The following is a 20,043-nucleotide window of genomic DNA, read 5'->3' as shown; positions in this document are numbered from 1 at the left end:
CGGAAACACAGAAACACAGACGACACACAACAAGAGGTGGCAATCTATTCATTAATTGCATTTAATCAATGAGCTCATTATCACTCATGCATTGTCCAACAGGTGTTGAAATAATGGGATTAAAAGGGGAGATCCCTTCAGAAAGACAGAAACAATAGCAAAGACAAAAAACACTTTTGGAATCTGCTTTTAGTCAACACATAAGGAAAGGGTGCACCGGTCCTGGAAATACTGCAATACCAGGTCAATGCGTGGAGTGGACAGAGCAAGCTCTATTTCCATCTCCCTGTTCTAAAAATCCATTTAATATATGGTCCCCAGATAGGGGACGTATCAGATATTAAACTGATAAGAACAGATACTACACTTGATCTTAGCCAAAAGGCCGAGAAGCGATAACCCGAACGGGCCGCGCGTTGCCCGAGCCTGCCCGATACTGCTGTTCATCCCTTGCAGCGATTCAGCCTACTTCTAGGCAATTCCATGGGGCCCTGCAGGCTCACACACTCACAGCTACACGGGAGGTGAATAAAGGCCGGAGAGGAAGCCAGACAGGATTTGCTTCTTTTGCTTGCACCACAATGCAGTGCTGAAAGAGGAGGAATCTACATAAAAACGCCTTCCTGGCAACGCCCAAATGCCCTGCTGCCATGCAGATAAACACTGGCAGCGGCAGCAAGTGCATGCCCACAGCCACCCCTTGTTCCTTCACACCTTGTATCAGCTGTAATCCAGTCCAGTCCAGTGCTGCCTGCTGAGCAGCACTGACCAACACTGCCTGGGCCCAGGCTTTTATCTCTGAGGCCCCATTATGATGTCAGAAAGCTGGCTCTGGAATCCTGAGGGCTCCACTATGACACGTGCAAAGTTCCGTCTGAACTTTATATAAGACGGTGAGGCTCAGTCAGTCACTCAGTGTTGCCTGAGAGGGCAACACTGCAACAGCCGGCCGCCAGGCTGTCTTTTTTTTGCACAGCTAGTTGCCTCCAGGAGGCCACAAGAGGGAGACAAGGGACTGCAAAATGGAAAATAGGCATCCACCAACTTTACAGACAACTTCTCCTTGCTCCTACAACCTCCATCCTTGCACAGTTTGTTATTCTTCTAGGTAACATAGTAACAAATCCAAATTGCTGCTCTCTTTGTAGGCAAGCAAGGCTTTGTTGCAACTGCAATTCTTACTTCTTCTTGAAATGTAGGGACGACAGTACATTCCATCACATCCATCTAGTGTACACAGGTAGGTCCATTGTGGCGGGTAGGCGAGCGGGCGGGCTGCTTTATTGGCTGTTTGCTGTTCCCCTACTCCACTCCACTATTTGACTGTTGTGCTGCATCAATCAATCAATCAATCAATCAATCAATCAATCAATCAATCAGTGGCTGGCTCAGGTGCAGCTCTTTAACTTACCTAAAAGGGAGGGCGGAGAGAAGACAAGGAAGGTGAATGAGGTGTTCCAATGTGAAATGCCGGAAACACAGAAACACAGACGACACACAACAAGAGGTGGCAATCTATTCATTAATTGCATTTAATCAATGAGCTCATTATCACTCATGCATTGTCCAACAGGTGTTGAAATAATGGGATTAAAAGGGGAGATCCCTTCAGAAAGACAGAAACAATAGCAAAGACAAAAAACACTTTTGGAATCTGCTTTTAGTCAACACATAAGGAAAGGGTGCACCGGTCCTGGAAATACTGCAATACCAGGTCAATGCGTGGAGTGGACAGAGCAAGCTCTATTTCCATCTCCCTGTTCTAAAAATCCATTTAATATATGGTCCCCAGATAGGGGACGTATCAGATATTAAACTGATAAGAACAGATACTACACTTGATCTTAGCCAAAAGGCCGAGAAGCGATAACCCGAACGGGCCGCGCGTTGCCCGAGCCTGCCCGATACTGCTGTTCAGCCCTTGCAGCGATTCAGCCTACTTCTAGGCAATTCCATGGGGCCCTGCAGGCTCACACACTCACAGCTACACGGGAGGTGAATAAAGGCCGGAGAGGAAGCCAGACAGGATTTGCTTCTTTTGCTTGCACCACAATGCAGTGCTGAAAGAGGAGGAATCTACATAAAAACGCCTTCCTGGCAACGCCCAAATGCCCTGCTGCCATGCAGATAAACACTGGCAGCGGCAGCAAGTGCATGCCCACAGCCACCCCTTGTTCCTTCACACCTTGTATCAGCTGTAATCCAGTCCAGTCCAGTGCTGCCTGCTGAGCAGCACTGACCAACACTGCCTGGGCCCAGGCTTTTATCTCTGAGGCCCCATTATGATGTCAGAAAGCTGGCTCTGGAATCCTGAGGGCTCCACTATGACACGTGCAAAGTTCCGTCTGAACTTTATATAAGACGGTGAGGCTCAGTCAGTCACTCAGTGTTGCCTGATAGGGCAACACTGCAACAGCCGGCCGCCAGGCTGTCTTTTTTTTGCACAGCTAGTTGCCTCCAGGAGGCCACAAGAGGGAGACAAGGGACTGCAAAATGGAAAATAGGCATCCACCAACTTTACAGACAACTTCTCCTTGCTCCTACAACCTCCATCCTTGCACAGTTTGTTATTCTTCTAGGTAACATAGTAACAAATCCAAATTGCTGCTCTCTTTGTAGGCAAGCAAGGCTTTGTTGCAACTGCAATTCTTACTTCTTCTTGAAATGTAGGGACGACAGTACATTCCATCACATCCATCTAGTGTACACAGGTAGGTCCATTGTGGCGGGCAGGCGAGCGGGCGGGCTGCTTTATTGGCTGTTTGCTGTTCCCCTACTCCACTCCACTATTTGACTGTTGTGCTGCATCAATCAATCAATCAATCAATCAATCAATCAATCAATCAATCAATCAATCAATCAGTGGCTGGCTCAGGTGCAGCTCTTTAACTTACCTAAAAGGGAGGGCGGAGAGAAGACAAGGAAGGTGAATGAGGTGTTCCAATGTGAAATGCCGGAAACACAGAAACACAGACGACACACAACAAGAGGTGGCAATCTATTCATTAATTGCATTTAATCAATGAGCTCATTATCACTCATGCATTGTCCAACAGGTGTTGAAATAATGGGATTAAAAGGGGAGATCCCTTCAGAAAGACAGAAACAATAGCAAAGACAAAAAACACTTTTGGAATCTGCTTTTAGTCAACACATAAGGAAAGGGTGCACCGGTCCTGGAAATACTGCAATACCAGGTCAATGCGTGGAGTGGACAGAGCAAGCTCTATTTCCATCTCCCTGTTCTAAAAATCCATTTAATATATGGTCCCCAGATAGGGGACGTATCAGATATTAAACTGATAAGAACAGATACTACACTTGATCTTAGCCAAAAGGCCGAGAAGCGATAACCCGAACGGGCCGCGCGTTGCCCGAGCCTGCCCGATACTGCTGTTCAGCCCTTGCAGCGATTCAGCCTACTTCTAGGCAATTCCATGGGGCCCTGCAGGCTCACACACTCACAGCTACACGGGAGGTGAATAAAGGCCGGAGAGGAAGCCAGACAGGATTTGCTTCTTTTGCTTGCACCACAATGCAGTGCTGAAAGAGGAGGAATCTACATAAAAACGCCTTCCTGGCAACGCCCAAATGCCCTGCTGCCATGCAGATAAACACTGGCAGCGGCAGCAAGTGCATGCCCACAGCCACCCCTTGTTCCTTCACACCTTGTATCAGCTGTAATCCAGTCCAGTCCAGTGCTGCCTGCTGAGCAGCACTGACCAACACTGCCTGGGCCCAGGCTTTTATCTCTGAGGCCCCATTATGATGTCAGAAAGCTGGCTCTGGAATCCTGAGGGCTCCACTATGACACGTGCAAAGTTCCGTCTGAACTTTATATAAGACGGTGAGGCTCAGTCAGTCACTCAGTGTTGCCTGAGAGGGTAACACTGCAACAGCTGGCCGCCAGGCTGTCTTTTTTTTGCACAGCTAGTTGCCTCCAGGAGGCCACAAGAGGGAGACAAGGGACTGCAAAATGGAAAATAGGCATCCACCAACTTTACAGACAACTTCTCCTTGCTCCTACAACCTCCATCCTTGCACAGTTTGTTATTCTTCTAGGTAACATAGTAACAAATCCAAATTGCTGCTCTCTTTGTAGGCAAGCAAGGCTTTGTTGCAACTGCAATTCTTACTTCTTCTTGAAATGTAGGGACGACAGTACATTCCATCACATCCATCTAGTGTACACAGGTAGGTCCATTGTGGCGGGCAGGCGAGCGGGCGGGCTGCTTTATTGGCTGTTTGCTGTTCCCCTACTCCACTCCACTATTTGACTGCTGTGCTGAATCAATCAATCAATCAATCAATCAATCAATCAATCAATCAATCAATCAATCAGTGGCTGGCTCAGGTGCAGCTCTTTAACTTACCTAAAAGGGAGGGCGGAGAGAAGACAAGGAAGGTGAATGAGGTGTTCCAATGTGAAATGCCGGAAACACAGAAACACAGACGACACACAACAAGAGGTGGCAATCTATTCATTAATTGCATTTAATCAATGAGCTCATTATCACTCATGCATTGTCCAACAGGTGTTGAAATAATGGGATTAAAAGGGGAGATCCCTTCAGAAAGACAGAAACAATAGCAAAGACAAAAAACACTTTTGGAATCTGCTTTTAGTCAACACATAAGGAAAGGGTGCACCGGTCCTGGAAATACTGCAATACCAGGTCAATGCGTGGAGTGGACAGAGCAAGCTCTATTTCCATCTCCCTGTTCTAAAAATCCATTTAATATATGGTCCCCAGATAGGGGACGTATCAGATATTAAACTGATAAGAACAGATACTACACTTGATCTTAGCCAAAAGGCCGAGAAGCGATAACCCGAACGGGCCGCGCGTTGCCCGAGCCTGCCCGATACTGCTGTTCAGCCCTTGCAGCGATTCAGCCTACTTCTAGGCAATTCCATGGGGCCCTGCAGGCTCACACACTCACAGCTACACGGGAGGTGAATAAAGGCCGGAGAGGAAGCCAGACAGGATTTGCTTCTTTTGCTTGCACCACAATGCAGTGCTGAAAGAGGAGGAATCTACATAAAAACGCCTTCCTGGCAACGCCCAAATGCCCTGCTGCCATGCAGATAAACACTGGCAGCGGCAGCAAGTGCATGCCCACAGCCACCCCTTGTTCCTTCACACCTTGTATCAGCTGTAATCCAGTCCAGTCCAGTGCTGCCTGCTGAGCAGCACTGACCAACACTGCCTGGGCCCAGGCTTTTATCTCTGAGGCCCCATTATGATGTCAGAAAGCTGGCTCTGGAATCCTGAGGGCTCCACTATGACACGTGCAAAGTTCCGTCTGAACTTTATATAAGACGGTGAGGCTCAGTCAGTCACTCAGTGTTGCCTGAGAGGGCAACACTGCAACAGCCGGCCGCCAGGCTGTCTTTTTTTTGCACAGCTAGTTGCCTCCAGGAGGCCACAAGAGGGAGACAAGGGACTGCAAAATGGAAAATAGGCATCCACCAACTTTACAGACAACTTCTCCTTGCTCCTACAACCTCCATCCTTGCACAGTTTGTTATTCTTCTAGGTAACATAGTAACAAATCCAAATTGCTGCTCTCTTTGTAGGCAAGCAAGGCTTTGTTGCAACTGCAATTCTTACTTCTTCTTGAAATGTAGGGACGACAGTACATTCCATCACATCCATCTAGTGTACACAGGTAGGTCCATTGTGGCGGGCAGGCGAGCGGGCGGGCTGCTTTATTGGCTGTTTGCTGTTCCCCTACTCCACTCCACTATTTGACTGTTGTGCTGCATCAATCAATCAATCAATCAATCAATCAATCAATCAATCAATCAATCAATCAGTGGCTGGCTCAGGTGCAGCTCTTTAACTTACCTAAAAGGGAGGGCGGAGAGAAGACAAGGAAGGTGAATGAGGTGTTCCAATGTGAAATGCCGGAAACACAGAAACACAGACGACACACAACAAGAGGTGGCAATCTATTCATTAATTGCATTTAATCAATGAGCTCATTATCACTCATGCATTGTCCAACAGGTGTTGAAATAATGGGATTAAAAGGGGAGATCCCTTCAGAAAGACAGAAACAATAGCAAAGACAAAAAACACTTTTGGAATCTGCTTTTAGTCAACACATAAGGAAAGGGTGCACCGGTCCTGGAAATACTGCAATACCAGGTCAATGCGTGGAGTGGACAGAGCAAGCTCTATTTCCATCTCCCTGTTCTAAAAATCCATTTAATATATGGTCCCCAGATAGGGGACGTATCAGATATTAAACTGATAAGAACAGATACTACACTTGATCTTAGCCAAAAGGCCGAGAAGCGATAACCCGAACGGGCCGCGCGTTGCCCGAGCCTGCCCGATACTGCTGTTCAGCCCTTGCAGCGATTCAGCCTACTTCTAGGCAATTCCATGGGGCCCTGCAGGCTCACACACTCACAGCTACACGGGAGGTGAATAAAGGCCGGAGAGGAAGCCAGACAGGATTTGCTTCTTTTGCTTGCACCACAATGCAGTGCTGAAAGAGGAGGAATCTACATAAAAACGCCTTCCTGGCAACGCCCAAATGCCCTGCTGCCATGCAGATAAACACTGGCAGCGGCAGCAAGTGCATGCCCACAGCCACCCCTTGTTCCTTCACACCTTGTATCAGCTGTAATCCAGTCCAGTCCAGTGCTGCCTGCTGAGCAGCACTGACCAACACTGCCTGGGCCCAGGCTTTTATCTCTGAGGCCCCATTATGATGTCAGAAAGCTGGCTCTGGAATCCTGAGGGCTCCACTATGACACGTGCAAAGTTCCGTCTGAACTTTATATAAGACGGTGAGGCTCAGTCAGTCACTCAGTGTTGCCTGAGAGGGCAACACTGCAACAGCCGGCCGCCAGGCTGTCTTTTTTTTGCACAGCTAGTTGCCTCCAGGAGGCCACAAGAGGGAGACAAGGGACTGCAAAATGGAAAATAGGCATCCACCAACTTTACAGACAACTTCTCCTTGCTCCTACAACCTCCATCCTTGCACAGTTTGTTATTCTTCTAGGTAACATAGTAACAAATCCAAATTGCTGCTCTCTTTGTAGGCAAGCAAGGCTTTGTTGCAACTGCAATTCTTACTTCTTCTTGAAATGTAGGGACGACAGTACATTCCATCACATCCATCTAGTGTACACAGGTAGGTCCATTGTGGCGGGCAGGCGAGCGGGCGGGCTGCTTTATTGGCTGTTTGCTGTTCCCCTACTCCACTCCACTATTTGACTGTTGTGCTGCATCAATCAATCAATCAATCAATCAGTGGCTGGCTCAGGTGCAGCTCTTTAACTTACCTAAAAGGGAGGGCGGAGAGAAGACAAGGAAGGTGAATGAGGTGTTCCAATGTGAAATGCCGGAAACACAGAAACACAGACGACACACAACAAGAGGTGGCAATCTATTCATTAATTGCATTTAATCAATGAGCTCATTATCACTCATGCATTGTCCAACAGGTGTTGAAATAATGGGATTAAAAGGGGAGATCCCTTCAGAAAGACAGAAACAATAGCAAAGACAAAAAACACTTTTGGAATCTGCTTTTAGTCAACACATAAGGAAAGGGTGCACCGGTCCTGGAAATACTGCAATACCAGGTCAATGCGTGGAGTGGACAGAGCAAGCTCTATTTCCATCTCCCTGTTCTAAAAATCCATTTAATATATGGTCCCCAGATAGGGGACGTATCAGATATTAAACTGATAAGAACAGATACTACACTTGATCTTAGCCAAAAGGCCGAGAAGCGATAACCCGAACGGGCCGCGCGTTGCCCGAGCCTGCCCGATACTGCTGTTCAGCCCTTGCAGCGATTCAGCCTACTTCTAGGCAATTCCATGGGGCCCTGCAGGCTCACACACTCACAGCTACACGGGAGGTGAATAAAGGCCGGAGAGGAAGCCAGACAGGATTTGCTTCTTTTGCTTGCACCACAATGCAGTGCTGAAAGAGGAGGAATCTACATAAAAACGCCTTCCTGGCAACGCCCAAATGCCCTGCTGCCATGCAGATAAACACTGGCAGCGGCAGCAAGTGCATGCCCACAGCCACCCCTTGTTCCTTCACACCTTGTATCAGCTGTAATCCAGTCCAGTCCAGTGCTGCCTGCTGAGCAGCACTGACCAACACTGCCTGGGCCCAGGCTTTTATCTCTGAGGCCCCATTATGATGTCAGAAAGCTGGCTCTGGAATCCTGAGGGCTCCACTATGACACGTGCAAAGTTCCGTCTGAACTTTATATAAGACGGTGAGGCTCAGTCAGTCACTCAGTGTTGCCTGAGAGGGCAACACTGCAACAGCCGGCCGCCAGGCTGTCTTTTTTTTGCACAGCTAGTTGCCTCCAGGAGGCCACAAGAGGGAGACAAGGGACTGCAAAATGGAAAATAGGCATCCACCAACTTTACAGACAACTTCTCCTTGCTCCTACAACCTCCATCCTTGCACAGTTTGTTATTCTTCTAGGTAACATAGTAACAAATCCAAATTGCTGCTCTCTTTGTAGGCAAGCAAGGCTTTGTTGCAACTGCAATTCTTACTTCTTCTTGAAATGTAGGGACGACAGTACATTCCATCACATCCATCTAGTGTACACAGGTAGGTCCATTGTGGCGGGCAGGCGAGCGGGCGGGCTGCTTTATTGGCTGTTTGCTGTTCCCCTACTCCACTCCACTATTTGACTGTTGTGCTGCATCAATCAATCAATCAATCAATCAATCAATCAATCAATCAATCAATCAATCAATCAGTGGCTGGCTCAGGTGCAGCTCTTTAACTTACCTAAAAGGGAGGGCGGAGAGAAGACAAGGAAGGTGAATGAGGTGTTCCAATGTGAAATGCCGGAAACACAGAAACACAGACGACACACAACAAGAGGTGGCAATCTATTCATTAATTGCATTTAATCAATGAGCTCATTATCACTCATGCATTGTCCAACAGGTGTTGAAATAATGGGATTAAAAGGGGAGATCCCTTCAGAAAGACAGAAACAATAGCAAAGACAAAAAACACTTTTGGAATCTGCTTTTAGTCAACACATAAGGAAAGGGTGCACCGGTCCTGGAAATACTGCAATACCAGGTCAATGCGTGGAGTGGACAGAGCAAGCTCTATTTCCATCTCCCTGTTCTAAAAATCCATTTAATATATGGTCCCCAGATAGGGGACGTATCAGATATTAAACTGATAAGAACAGATACTACACTTGATCTTAGCCAAAAGGCCGAGAAGCGATAACCCGAACGGGCCGCGCGTTGCCCGAGCCTGCCCGATACTGCTGTTCAGCCCTTGCAGCGATTCAGCCTACTTCTAGGCAATTCCATGGGGCCCTGCAGGCTCACACACTCACAGCTACACGGGAGGTGAATAAAGGCCGGAGAGGAAGCCAGACAGGATTTGCTTCTTTTGCTTGCACCACAATGCAGTGCTGAAAGAGGAGGAATCTACATAAAAACGCCTTCCTGGCAACGCCCAAATGCCCTGCTGCCATGCAGATAAACACTGGCAGCGGCAGCAAGTGCATGCCCACAGCCACCCCTTGTTCCTGCACACCTTGTATCAGCTGTAATCCAGTCCAGTCCAGTGCTGCCTGCTGAGCAGCACTGACCAACACTGCCTGGGCCCAGGCTTTTATCTCTGAGGCCCCATTATGATGTCAGAAAGCTGGCTCTGGAATCCTGAGGGCTCCACTATGACACGTGCAAAGTTCCGTCTGAACTTTATATAAGACGGTGAGGCTCAGTCAGTCACTCAGTGTTGCCTGAGAGGGCAACACTGCAACAGCCGGCCGCCAGGCTGTCTTTTTTTTGCACAGCTAGTTGCCTCCAGGAGGCCACAAGAGGGAGACAAGGGACTGCAAAATGGAAAATAGGCATCCACCAACTTTACAGACAACTTCTCCTTGCTCCTACAACCTCCATCCTTGCACAGTTTGTTATTCTTCTAGGTAACATAGTAACAAATCCAAATTGCTGCTCTCTTTGTAGGCAAGCAAGGCTTTGTTGCAACTGCAATTCTTACTTCTTCTTGAAATGTAGGGACGACAGTACATTCCATCACATCCATCTAGTGTACACAGGTAGGTCCATTGTGGCGGGCAGGCGAGCGGGCGGGCTGCTTTATTGGCTGTTTGCTGTTCCCCTACTCCACTCCACTATTTGACTGTTGTGCTGCAATCAATCAATCAATCAATCAATCAATCAATCAATCAATCAATCAATCAATCAATCAATCAATCAGTGGCTGGCTCAGGTGCAGCTCTTTAACTTACCTAAAAGGGAGGGCGGAGAGAAGACAAGGAAGGTGAATGAGGTGTTCCAATGTGAAATGCCGGAAACACAGAAACAGAGACGACACACAACAAGAGGTGGCAATCTATTCATTAATTGCATTTAATCAATGAGCTCATTATCACTCATGCATTGTCCAACAGGTGTTGAAATAATGGGATTAAAAGGGGAGATCCCTTCAGAAAGACAGAAACAATAGCAAAGACAAAAAACACTTTTGGAATCTGCTTTTAGTCAACACATAAGGAAAGGGTGCACCGGTCCTGGAAATACTGCAATACCAGGTCAATGCGTGGAGTGGACAGAGCAAGCTCTATTTCCATCTCCCTGTTCTAAAAATCCATTTAATATATGGTCCCCAGATAGGGGACGTATCAGATATTAAACTGATAAGAACAGATACTACACTTGATCTTAGCCAAAAGGCCGAGAAGCGATAACCCGAACGGGCCGCGCGTTGCCCGAGCCTGCCCGATACTGCTGTTCAGCCCTTGCAGCGATTCAGCCTACTTCTAGGCAATTCCATGGGGCCCTGCAGGCTCACACACTCACAGCTACACGGGAGGTGAATAAAGGCCGGAGAGGAAGCCAGACAGGATTTGCTTCTTTTGCTTGCACCACAATGCAGTGCTGAAAGAGGAGGAATCTACATAAAAACGCCTTCCTGGCAACGCCCAAATGCCCTGCTGCCATGCAGATAAACACTGGCAGCGGCAGCAAGTGCATGCCCACAGCCACCCCTTGTTCCTTCACACCTTGTATCAGCTGTAATCCAGTCCAGTCCAGTGCTGCCTGCTGAGCAGCACTGACCAACACTGCCTGGGCCCAGGCTTTTATCTCTGAGGCCCCATTATGATGTCAGAAAGCTGGCTCTGGAATCCTGAGGGCTCCACTATGACACGTGCAAAGTTCCGTCTGAACTTTATATAAGACGGTGAGGCTCAGTCAGTCACTCAGTGTTGCCTGAGAGGGCAACACTGCAACAGCCGGCCGCCAGGCTGTCTTTTTTTTGCACAGCTAGTTGCCTCCAGGAGGCCACAAGAGGGAGACAAGGGACTGCAAAATGGAAAATAGGCATCCACCAACTTTACAGACAACTTCTCCTTGCTCCTACAACCTCCATCCTTGCACAGTTTGTTATTCTTCTAGGTAACATAGTAACAAATCCAAATTGCTGCTCTCTTTGTAGGCAAGCAAGGCTTTGTTGCAACTGCAATTCTTACTTCTTCTTGAAATGTAGGGACGACAGTACATTCCATCACATCCATCTAGTGTACACAGGTAGGTCCATTGTGGCGGGCAGGCGAGCGGGCGGGCTGCTTTATTGGCTGTTTGCTGTTCCCCTACTCCACTCCACTATTTGACTGTTGTGCTGCATCAATCAATCAATCAATCAATCAATCAATCAATCAATCAATCAATCAATCAATCAATCAATCAATCAATCAGTGGCTGGCTCAGGTGCAGCTCTTTAACTTACCTAAAAGGGAGGGCGGAGAGAAGACAAGGAAGGTGAATGAGGTGTTCCAATGTGAAATGCCGGAAACACAGAAACACAGACGACACACAACAAGAGGTGGCAATCTATTCATTAATTGCATTTAATCAATGAGCTCATTATCACTCATGCATTGTCCAACAGGTGTTGAAATAATGGGATTAAAAGGGGAGATCCCTTCAGAAAGACAGAAACAATAGCAAAGACAAAAAACACTTTTGGAATCTGCTTTTAGTCAACACATAAGGAAAGGGTGCACCGGTCCTGGAAATACTGCAATACCAGGTCAATGCGTGGAGTGGACAGAGCAAGCTCTATTTCCATCTCCCTGTTCTAAAAATCCATTTAATATATGGTCCCCAGATAGGGGACGTATCAGATATTAAACTGATAAGAACAGATACTACACTTGATCTTAGCCAAAAGGCCGAGAAGCGATAACCCGAACGGGCCGCGCGTTGCCCGAGCCTGCCCGATACTGCTGTTCAGCCCTTGCAGCGATTCAGCCTACTTCTAGGCAATTCCATGGGGCCCTGCAGGCTCACACACTCACAGCTACACGGGAGGTGAATAAAGGCCGGAGAGGAAGCCAGACAGGATTTGCTTCTTTTGCTTGCACCACAATGCAGTGCTGAAAGAGGAGGAATCTACATAAAAACGCCTTCCTGGCAACGCCCAAATGCCCTGCTGCCATGCAGATAAACACTGGCAGCGGCAGCAAGTGCATGCCCACAGCCACCCCTTGTTCCTTCACACCTTGTATCAGCTGTAATCCAGTCCAGTCCAGTGCTGCCTGCTGAGCAGCACTGACCAACACTGCCTGGGCCCAGGCTTTTATCTCTGAGGCCCCATTATGATGTCAGAAAGCTGGCTCTGGAATCCTGAGGGCTCCACTATGACACGTGCAAAGTTCCGTCTGAACTTTATATAAGACGGTGAGGCTCAGTCAGTCACTCAGTGTTGCCTGAGAGGGCAACACTGCAACAGCCGGCCGCCAGGCTGTCTTTTTTTTGCACAGCTAGTTGCCTCCAGGAGGCCACAAGAGGGAGACAAGGGACTGCAAAATGGAAAATAGGCATCCACCAACTTTACAGACAACTTCTCCTTGCTCCTACAACCTCCATCCTTGCACAGTTTGTTATTCTTCTAGGTAACATAGTAACAAATCCAAATTGCTGCTCTCTTTGTAGGCAAGCAAGGCTTTGTTGCAACTGCAATTCTTACTTCTTCTTGAAATGTAGGGACGACAGTACATTCCATCACATCCATCTAGTGTACACAGGTAGGTCCATTGTGGCGGGCAGGCGAGCGGGCGGGCTGCTTTATTGGCTGTTTGCTGTTCCCCTACTCCACTCCACTATTTGACTGTTGTGCTGCATCAATCAATCAATCAATCAATCAATCAATCAATCAATCAATCAATCAATCAATCAGTGGCTGGCTCAGGTGCAGCTCTTTAACTTACCTAAAAGGGAGGGCGGAGAGAAGACAAGGAAGGTGAATGAGGTGTTCCAATGTGAAATGCCGGAAACACAGAAACACAGACGACACACAACAAGAGGTGGCAATCTATTCATTAATTGCATTTAATCAATGAGCTCATTATCACTCATGCATTGTCCAACAGGTGTTGAAATAATGGGATTAAAAGGGGAGATCCCTTCAGAAAGACAGAAACAATAGCAAAGACAAAAAACACTTTTGGAATCTGCTTTTAGTCAACACATAAGGAAAGGGTGCACCGGTCCTGGAAATACTGCAATACCAGGTCAATGCGTGGAGTGGACAGAGCAAGCTCTATTTCCATCTCCCTGTTCTAAAAATCCATTTAATATATGGTCCCCAGATAGGGGACGTATCAGATATTAAACTGATAAGAACAGATACTACACTTGATCTTAGCCAAAAGGCCGAGAAGCGATAACCCGAACGGGCCGCGCGTTGCCCGAGCCTGCCCGATACTGCTGTTCAGCCCTTGCAGCGATTCAGCCTACTTCTAGGCAATTCCATGGGGCCCTGCAGGCTCACACACTCACAGCTACACGGGAGGTGAATAAAGGCCGGAGAGGAAGCCAGACAGGATTTGCTTCTTTTGCTTGCACCACAATGCAGTGCTGAAAGAGGAGGAATCTACATAAAAACGCCTTCCTGGCAACGCCCAAATGCCCTGCTGCCATGCAGATAAACACTGGCAGCGGCAGCAAGTGCATGCCCACAGCCACCCCTTGTTCCTTCACACCTTGTATCAGCTGTAATCCAGTCCAGTCCAGTGCTGCCTGCTGAGCAGCACTGACCAACACTGCCTGGGCCCAGGCTTTTATCTCTGAGGCCCCATTATGATGTCAGAAAGCTGGCTCTGGAATCCTGAGGGCTCCACTATGACACGTGCAAAGTTCCGTCTGAACTTTATATAAGACGGTGAGGCTCAGTCAGTCACTCAGTGTTGCCTGAGAGGGCAACACTGCAACAGCCGGCCGCCAGGCTGTCTTTTTTTTGCACAGCTAGTTGCCTCCAGGAGGCCACAAGAGGGAGACAAGGGACTGCAAAATGGAAAATAGGCATCCACCAACTTTACAGACAACTTCTCCTTGCTCCTACAACCTCCATCCTTGCACAGTTTGTTATTCTTCTAGGTAACATAGTAACAAATCCAAATTGCTGCTCTCTTTGTAGGCAAGCAAGGCTTTGTTGCAACTGCAATTCTTACTTCTTCTTGAAATGTAGGGACGACAGTACATTCCATCACATCCATCTAGTGTACACAGGTAGGTCCATTGTGGCGGGCAGGCGAGCGGGCGGGCTGCTTTATTGGCTGTTTGCTGTTCCCCTACTCCACTCCACTATTTGACTGTTGTGCTGCATCAATCAATCAATCAATCAATCAATCAATCAATCAATCAATCAGTGGCTGGCTCAGGTGCAGCTCTTTAACTTACCTAAAAGGGAGGGCGGAGAGAAGACAAGGAAGGTGAATGAGGTGTTCCAATGTGAAATGCCGGAAACACAGAAACACAGACGACACACAACAAGAGGTGGCAATCTATTCATTAATTGCATTTAATCAATGAGCTCATTATCACTCATGCATTGTCCAACAGGTGTTGAAATAATGGGATTAAAAGGGGAGATCCCTTCAGAAAGACAGAAACAATAGCAAAGACAAAAAACACTTTTGGAATCTGCTTTTAGTCAACACATAAGGAAAGGGTGCACCGGTCCTGGAAATACTGCAATACCAGGTCAATGCGTGGAGTGGACAGAGCAAGCTCTATTTCCATCTCCCTGTTCTAAAAATCCATTTAATATATGGTCCCCAGATAGGCGACGTATCAGATATTAAACTGATAAGAACAGATACTACACTTGATCTTAGCCAAAAGGCCGAGAAGCGATAACCCGAACGGGCCGCGCGTTGCCCGAGCCTGCCCGATACTGCTGTTCAGCCCTTGCAGCGATTCAGCCTACTTCTAGGCAATTCCATGGGGCCCTGCAGGCTCACACACTCACAGCTACACGGGAGGTGAATAAAGGCCGGAGAGGAAGCCAGACAGGATTTGCTTCTTTTGCTTGCACCACAATGCAGTGCTGAAAGAGGAGGAATCTACATAAAAACGCCTTCCTGGCAACGCCCAAATGCCCTGCTGCCATGCAGATAAACACTGGCAGCGGCAGCAAGTGCATGCCCACAGCCACCCCTTGTTCCTTCACACCTTGTATCAGCTGTAATCCAGTCCAGTCCAGTGCTGCCTGCTGAGCAGCACTGACCAACACTGCCTGGGCCCAGGCTTTTATCTCTGAGGCCCCATTATGATGTCAGAAAGCTGGCTCTGGAATCCTGAGGGCTCCACTATGACACGTGCAAAGTTCCGTCTGAACTTTATATAAGACGGTGAGGCTCAGTCAGTCACTCAGTGTTGCCTGAGAGGGCAACACTGCAACAGCCGGCCGCCAGGCTGTCTTTTTTTTGCACAGCTAGTTGCCTCCAGGAGGCCACAAGAGGGAGACAAGGGACTGCAAAATGGAAAATAGGCATCCACCAACTTTACAGACAACTTCTCCTTGCTCCTACAACCTCCATCCTTGCACAGTTTGTTATTCTTCTAGGTAACATAGTAACAAATCCAAATTGCTGCTCTCTTTGTAGGCAAGCAAGGCTTTGTTGCAACTGCAATTCTTACTTCTTCTTGAAATGTAGGGACGACAGTACATTCCATCACATCCATCTAGTGTACACAGGTAGGTCCATTGTGGCGGGCAGGCGAGCGGGCGGGCTGCTTTATTGGCTGTTTGCTGTTCCCCTACTCCACTCCACTATTTGACTGTTGTGCTGCATCAATCAATCAATCAATCAATCAATCAATCAATCAATCAATCAATCAATCAATCAATCAATCAATCAATCAGTGGCTGGCTCAGGTGCAGCTCTTTAACTTACCTAAAAGGGAGGGCGGAGAGAAGACAAGGAAGGTGAATGAGGTGTTCCAATGTGAAATGCCGGAAACACAGAAACACAGACGACACACAACAAGAGGTGGCAATCTATTCATTAATTGCATTTAATCAATGAGCTCATTATCACTCATGCATTGTCCAACAGGTGTTGAAATAATGGGATTAAAAGGGGAGATCCCTTCAGAAAGACAGAAACAATAGCAAAGACAAAAAACACTTTTGGAATCTGCTTTTAGTCAACACATAAGGAAAGGGTGCACCGGTCCTGGAAATACTGCAATACCAGGTCAATGCGTGGAGTGGACAGAGCAAGCTCTATTTCCATCTCCCTGTTCTAAAAATCCATTTAATATATGGTCCCCAGATAGGGGACGTATCAGATATTAAACTGATAAGAACAGATACTACACTTGATCTTAGCCAAAAGGCCGAGAAGCGATAACCCGAACGGGCCGCGCGTTGCCCGAGCCTGCCCGATACTGCTGTTCAGCCCTTGCAGCGATTCAGCCTACTTCTAGGCAATTCCATGGGGCCCTGCAGGCTCACACACTCACAGCTACACGGGAGGTGAATAAAGGCCGGAGAGGAAGCCAGACAGGATTTGCTTCTTTTGCTTGCACCACAATGCAGTGCTGAAAGAGGAGGAATCTACATAAAAACGCCTTCCTGGCAACGCCCAAATGCCCTGCTGCCATGCAGATAAACACTGGCAGCGGCAGCAAGTGCATGCCCACAGCCACCCCTTGTTCCTTCACACCTTGTATCAGCTGTAATCCAGTCCAGTCCAGTGCTGCCTGCTGAGCAGCACTGACCAACACTGCCTGGGCCCAGGCTTTTATCTCTGAGGCCCCATTATGATGTCAGAAAGCTGGCTCTGGAATCCTGAGGGCTCCACTATGACACGTGCAAAGTTCCGTCTGAACTTTATATAAGACGGTGAGGCTCAGTCAGTCACTCAGTGTTGCCTGAGAGGGCAACACTGCAACAGCCGGCCGCCAGGCTGTCTTTTTTTTGCACAGCTAGTTGCCTCCAGGAGGCCACAAGAGGGAGACAAGGGACTGCAAAATGGAAAATAGGCATCCACCAACTTTACAGACAACTTCTCCTTGCTCCTACAACCTCCATCCTTGCACAGTTTGTTATTCTTCTAGGTAACATAGTAACAAATCCAAATTGCTGCTCTCTTTGTAGGCAAGCAAGGCTTTGTTGCAACTGCAATTCTTACTTCTTCTTGAAATGTAGGGACGACAGTACATTCCATCACATCCATCTAGTGTACACAGGTAGGTCCATTGTGGCGGGCAGGCGAGCGGGCGGGCTGCTTTATTGGCTGTTTGCTGTTCCCCTACTCCACTCCACTATTTGACTGTTGTGCTGCATCAATCAATCAATCAATCAATCAATCAATCAATCAGTGGCTGGCTCAGGTGCAGCTCTTTAACTTACCTAAAAGGGAGGGCGGAGAGAAGACAAGGAAGGTGAATGAGGTGTTCCAATGTGAAATGCCGGAAACACAGAAACACAGACGACACACAACAAGAGGTGGCAATCTATTCATTAATTGCATTTAATCAATGAGCTCATTATCACTCATGCATTGTCCAACAGGTGTTGAAATAATGGGATTAAAAGGGGAGATCCCTTCAGAAAGACAGAAACAATAGCAAAGACAAAAAACACTTTTGGAATCTGCTTTTAGTCAACACATAAGGAAAGGGTGCACCGGTCCTGGAAATACTGCAATACCAGGTCAATGCGTGGAGTGGACAGAGCAAGCTCTATTTCCATCTCCCTGTTCTAAAAATCCATTTAATATATGGTCCCCAGATAGGGGACGTATCAGATATTAAACTGATAAGAACAGATACTACACTTGATCTTAGCCAAAAGGCCGAGAAGCGATAACCCGAACGGGCCGCGCGTTGCCCGAGCCTGCCCGATACTGCTGTTCAGCCCTTGCAGCGATTCAGCCTACTTCTAGGCAATTCCATGGGGCCCTGCAGGCTCACACACTCACAGCTACACGGGAGGTGAATAAAGGCCGGAGAGGAAGCCAGACAGGATTTGCTTCTTTTGCTTGCACCACAATGCAGTGCTGAAAGAGGAGGAATCTACATAAAAACGCCTTCCTGGCAACGCCCAAATGCCCTGCTGCCATGCAGATAAACACTGGCAGCGGCAGCAAGTGCATGCCCACAGCCACCCCTTGTTCCTTCACACCTTGTATCAGCTGTAATCCAGTCCAGTCCAGTGCTGCCTGCTGAGCAGCACTGACCAACACTGCCTGGGCCCAGGCTTTTATCTCTGAGGCCCCATTATGATGTCAGAAAGCTGGCTCTGGAATCCTGAGGGCTCCACTATGACACGTGCAAAGTTCCGTCTGAACTTTATATAAGACGGTGAGGCTCAGTCAGTCACTCAGTGTTGCCTGAGAGGGCAACACTGCAACAGCCGGCCGCCAGGCTGTCTTTTTTTTGCACAGCTAGTTGCCTCCAGGAGGCCACAAGAGGGAGACAAGGGACTGCAAAATGGAAAATAGGCATCCACCAACTTTACAGACAACTTCTCCTTGCTCCTACAACCTCCATCCTTGCACAGTTTGTTATTCTTCTAGGTAACATAGTAACAAATCCAAATTGCTGCTCTCTTTGTAGGCAAGCAAGGCTTTGTTGCAACTGCAATTCTTACTTCTTCTTGAAATGTAGGGACGACAGTACATTCCATCACATCCATCTAGTGTACACAGGTAGGTCCATTGTGGCGGGCAGGCGAGCGGGCGGGCTGCTTTATTGGCTGTTTGCTGTTCCCCTACTCCACTCCACTATTTGACTGTTGTGCTGCATCAATCAATCAATCAATCAATCAATCAATCAATCAATCAATCAATCAATCAATCAGTGGCTGGCTCAGGTGCAGCTCTTTAACTTACCTAAAAGGGAGGGCGGAGAGAAGACAAGGAAGGTGAATGAGGTGTTCCAATGTGAAATGCCGGAAACACAGAAACACAGACGACACACAACAAGAGGTGGCAATCTATTCATTAATTGCATTTAATCAATGAGCTCATTATCACTCATGCATTGTCCAACAGGTGTTGAAATAATGGGATTAAAAGGGGAGATCCCTTCAGAAAGACAGAAACAATAGCAAAGACAAAAAACACTTTTGGAATCTGCTTTTAGTCAACACATAAGGAAAGGGTGCACCGGTCCTGGAAATACTGCAATACCAGGTCAATGCGTGGAGTGGACAGAGCAAGCTCTATTTCCATCTCCCTGTTCTAAAAATCCATTTAATATATGGTCCCCAGATAGGGGACGTATCAGATATTAAACTGATAAGAACAGATACTACACTTGATCTTAGCCAAAAGGCCGAGAAGCGATAACCCGAACGGGCCGCGCGTTGCCCGAGCCTGCCCGATACTGCTGTTCAGCCCTTGCAGCGATTCAGCCTACTTCTAGGCAATTCCATGGGGCCCTGCAGGCTCACACACTCACAGCTACACGGGAGGTGAATAAAGGCCGGAGAGGAAGCCAGACAGGATTTGCTTCTTTTGCTTGCACCACAATGCAGTGCTGAAAGAGGAGGAATCTACATAAAAACGCCTTCCTGGCAACGCCCAAATGCCCTGCTGCCATGCAGATAAACACTGGCAGCGGCAGCAAGTGCATGCCCACAGCCACCCCTTGTTCCTTCACACCTTGTATCAGCTGTAATCCAGTCCAGTCCAGTGCTGCCTGCTGAGCAGCACTGACCAACACTGCCTGGGCCCAGGCTTTTATCTCTGAGGCCC

The 20,043-nt window shown here is 47.8% G+C and overlaps 14 non-coding genes across 14 annotated transcripts; all 14 read right to left on the bottom strand.

Moving 5' to 3' along the window:
* Window positions 1–206: 206 nt before the first annotated feature.
* Window positions 207–397, bottom strand: LOC142686979 (U2 spliceosomal RNA). The gene has a single exon (XR_012856268.1). It is a non-coding gene; the product is annotated as a U2 spliceosomal RNA (small nuclear RNA).
* A 1,280-nt stretch (window positions 398–1,677) lies between these two features.
* LOC142686978 (U2 spliceosomal RNA) lies at window positions 1,678–1,868 on the bottom strand. Its single transcript, XR_012856267.1, has one exon. It is a non-coding gene; the product is annotated as a U2 spliceosomal RNA (small nuclear RNA).
* A 1,292-nt stretch (window positions 1,869–3,160) lies between these two features.
* LOC142686976 (U2 spliceosomal RNA) lies at window positions 3,161–3,351 on the bottom strand. Its single transcript, XR_012856265.1, has one exon. It is a non-coding gene; the product is annotated as a U2 spliceosomal RNA (small nuclear RNA).
* A 1,288-nt stretch (window positions 3,352–4,639) lies between these two features.
* LOC142686975 (U2 spliceosomal RNA) lies at window positions 4,640–4,830 on the bottom strand. Its single transcript, XR_012856264.1, has one exon. It is a non-coding gene; the product is annotated as a U2 spliceosomal RNA (small nuclear RNA).
* Window positions 4,831–6,118: 1,288 nt separating this feature from the next.
* On the bottom strand, window positions 6,119–6,309 carry LOC142686973 (U2 spliceosomal RNA). The gene has a single exon (XR_012856263.1). It is a non-coding gene; the product is annotated as a U2 spliceosomal RNA (small nuclear RNA).
* Window positions 6,310–7,569: 1,260 nt separating this feature from the next.
* On the bottom strand, window positions 7,570–7,760 carry LOC142686972 (U2 spliceosomal RNA). Its single transcript, XR_012856262.1, has one exon. It is a non-coding gene; the product is annotated as a U2 spliceosomal RNA (small nuclear RNA).
* Window positions 7,761–9,052: 1,292 nt separating this feature from the next.
* LOC142686971 (U2 spliceosomal RNA) lies at window positions 9,053–9,243 on the bottom strand. Its single transcript, XR_012856261.1, has one exon. It is a non-coding gene; the product is annotated as a U2 spliceosomal RNA (small nuclear RNA).
* Window positions 9,244–10,544: 1,301 nt separating this feature from the next.
* Window positions 10,545–10,735, bottom strand: LOC142686970 (U2 spliceosomal RNA). Its single transcript, XR_012856260.1, has one exon. It is a non-coding gene; the product is annotated as a U2 spliceosomal RNA (small nuclear RNA).
* Window positions 10,736–12,043: 1,308 nt separating this feature from the next.
* LOC142686969 (U2 spliceosomal RNA) lies at window positions 12,044–12,234 on the bottom strand. Its single transcript, XR_012856259.1, has one exon. It is a non-coding gene; the product is annotated as a U2 spliceosomal RNA (small nuclear RNA).
* Window positions 12,235–13,526: 1,292 nt separating this feature from the next.
* Window positions 13,527–13,717, bottom strand: LOC142686968 (U2 spliceosomal RNA). The gene has a single exon (XR_012856258.1). It is a non-coding gene; the product is annotated as a U2 spliceosomal RNA (small nuclear RNA).
* Window positions 13,718–14,997: 1,280 nt separating this feature from the next.
* On the bottom strand, window positions 14,998–15,188 carry LOC142687146 (U2 spliceosomal RNA). Its single transcript, XR_012856420.1, has one exon. It is a non-coding gene; the product is annotated as a U2 spliceosomal RNA (small nuclear RNA).
* A 1,308-nt stretch (window positions 15,189–16,496) lies between these two features.
* On the bottom strand, window positions 16,497–16,687 carry LOC142686967 (U2 spliceosomal RNA). Its single transcript, XR_012856257.1, has one exon. It is a non-coding gene; the product is annotated as a U2 spliceosomal RNA (small nuclear RNA).
* A 1,272-nt stretch (window positions 16,688–17,959) lies between these two features.
* On the bottom strand, window positions 17,960–18,150 carry LOC142686966 (U2 spliceosomal RNA). The gene has a single exon (XR_012856256.1). It is a non-coding gene; the product is annotated as a U2 spliceosomal RNA (small nuclear RNA).
* A 1,292-nt stretch (window positions 18,151–19,442) lies between these two features.
* On the bottom strand, window positions 19,443–19,633 carry LOC142686964 (U2 spliceosomal RNA). The gene has a single exon (XR_012856254.1). It is a non-coding gene; the product is annotated as a U2 spliceosomal RNA (small nuclear RNA).
* Window positions 19,634–20,043: the final 410 nt, after the last annotated feature.

Source organism: Rhinoderma darwinii (genome assembly GCF_050947455.1).
Source record: "Rhinoderma darwinii isolate aRhiDar2 chromosome 5 unlocalized genomic scaffold, aRhiDar2.hap1 SUPER_5_unloc_19, whole genome shotgun sequence".
In the NCBI taxonomy this organism is placed as follows: domain Eukaryota; kingdom Metazoa; phylum Chordata; class Amphibia; order Anura; family Rhinodermatidae; genus Rhinoderma; species Rhinoderma darwinii.
Note: the sequence above shows the minus strand (reverse complement) of the source record. Positions and strands in the feature narration are given on the sequence as shown.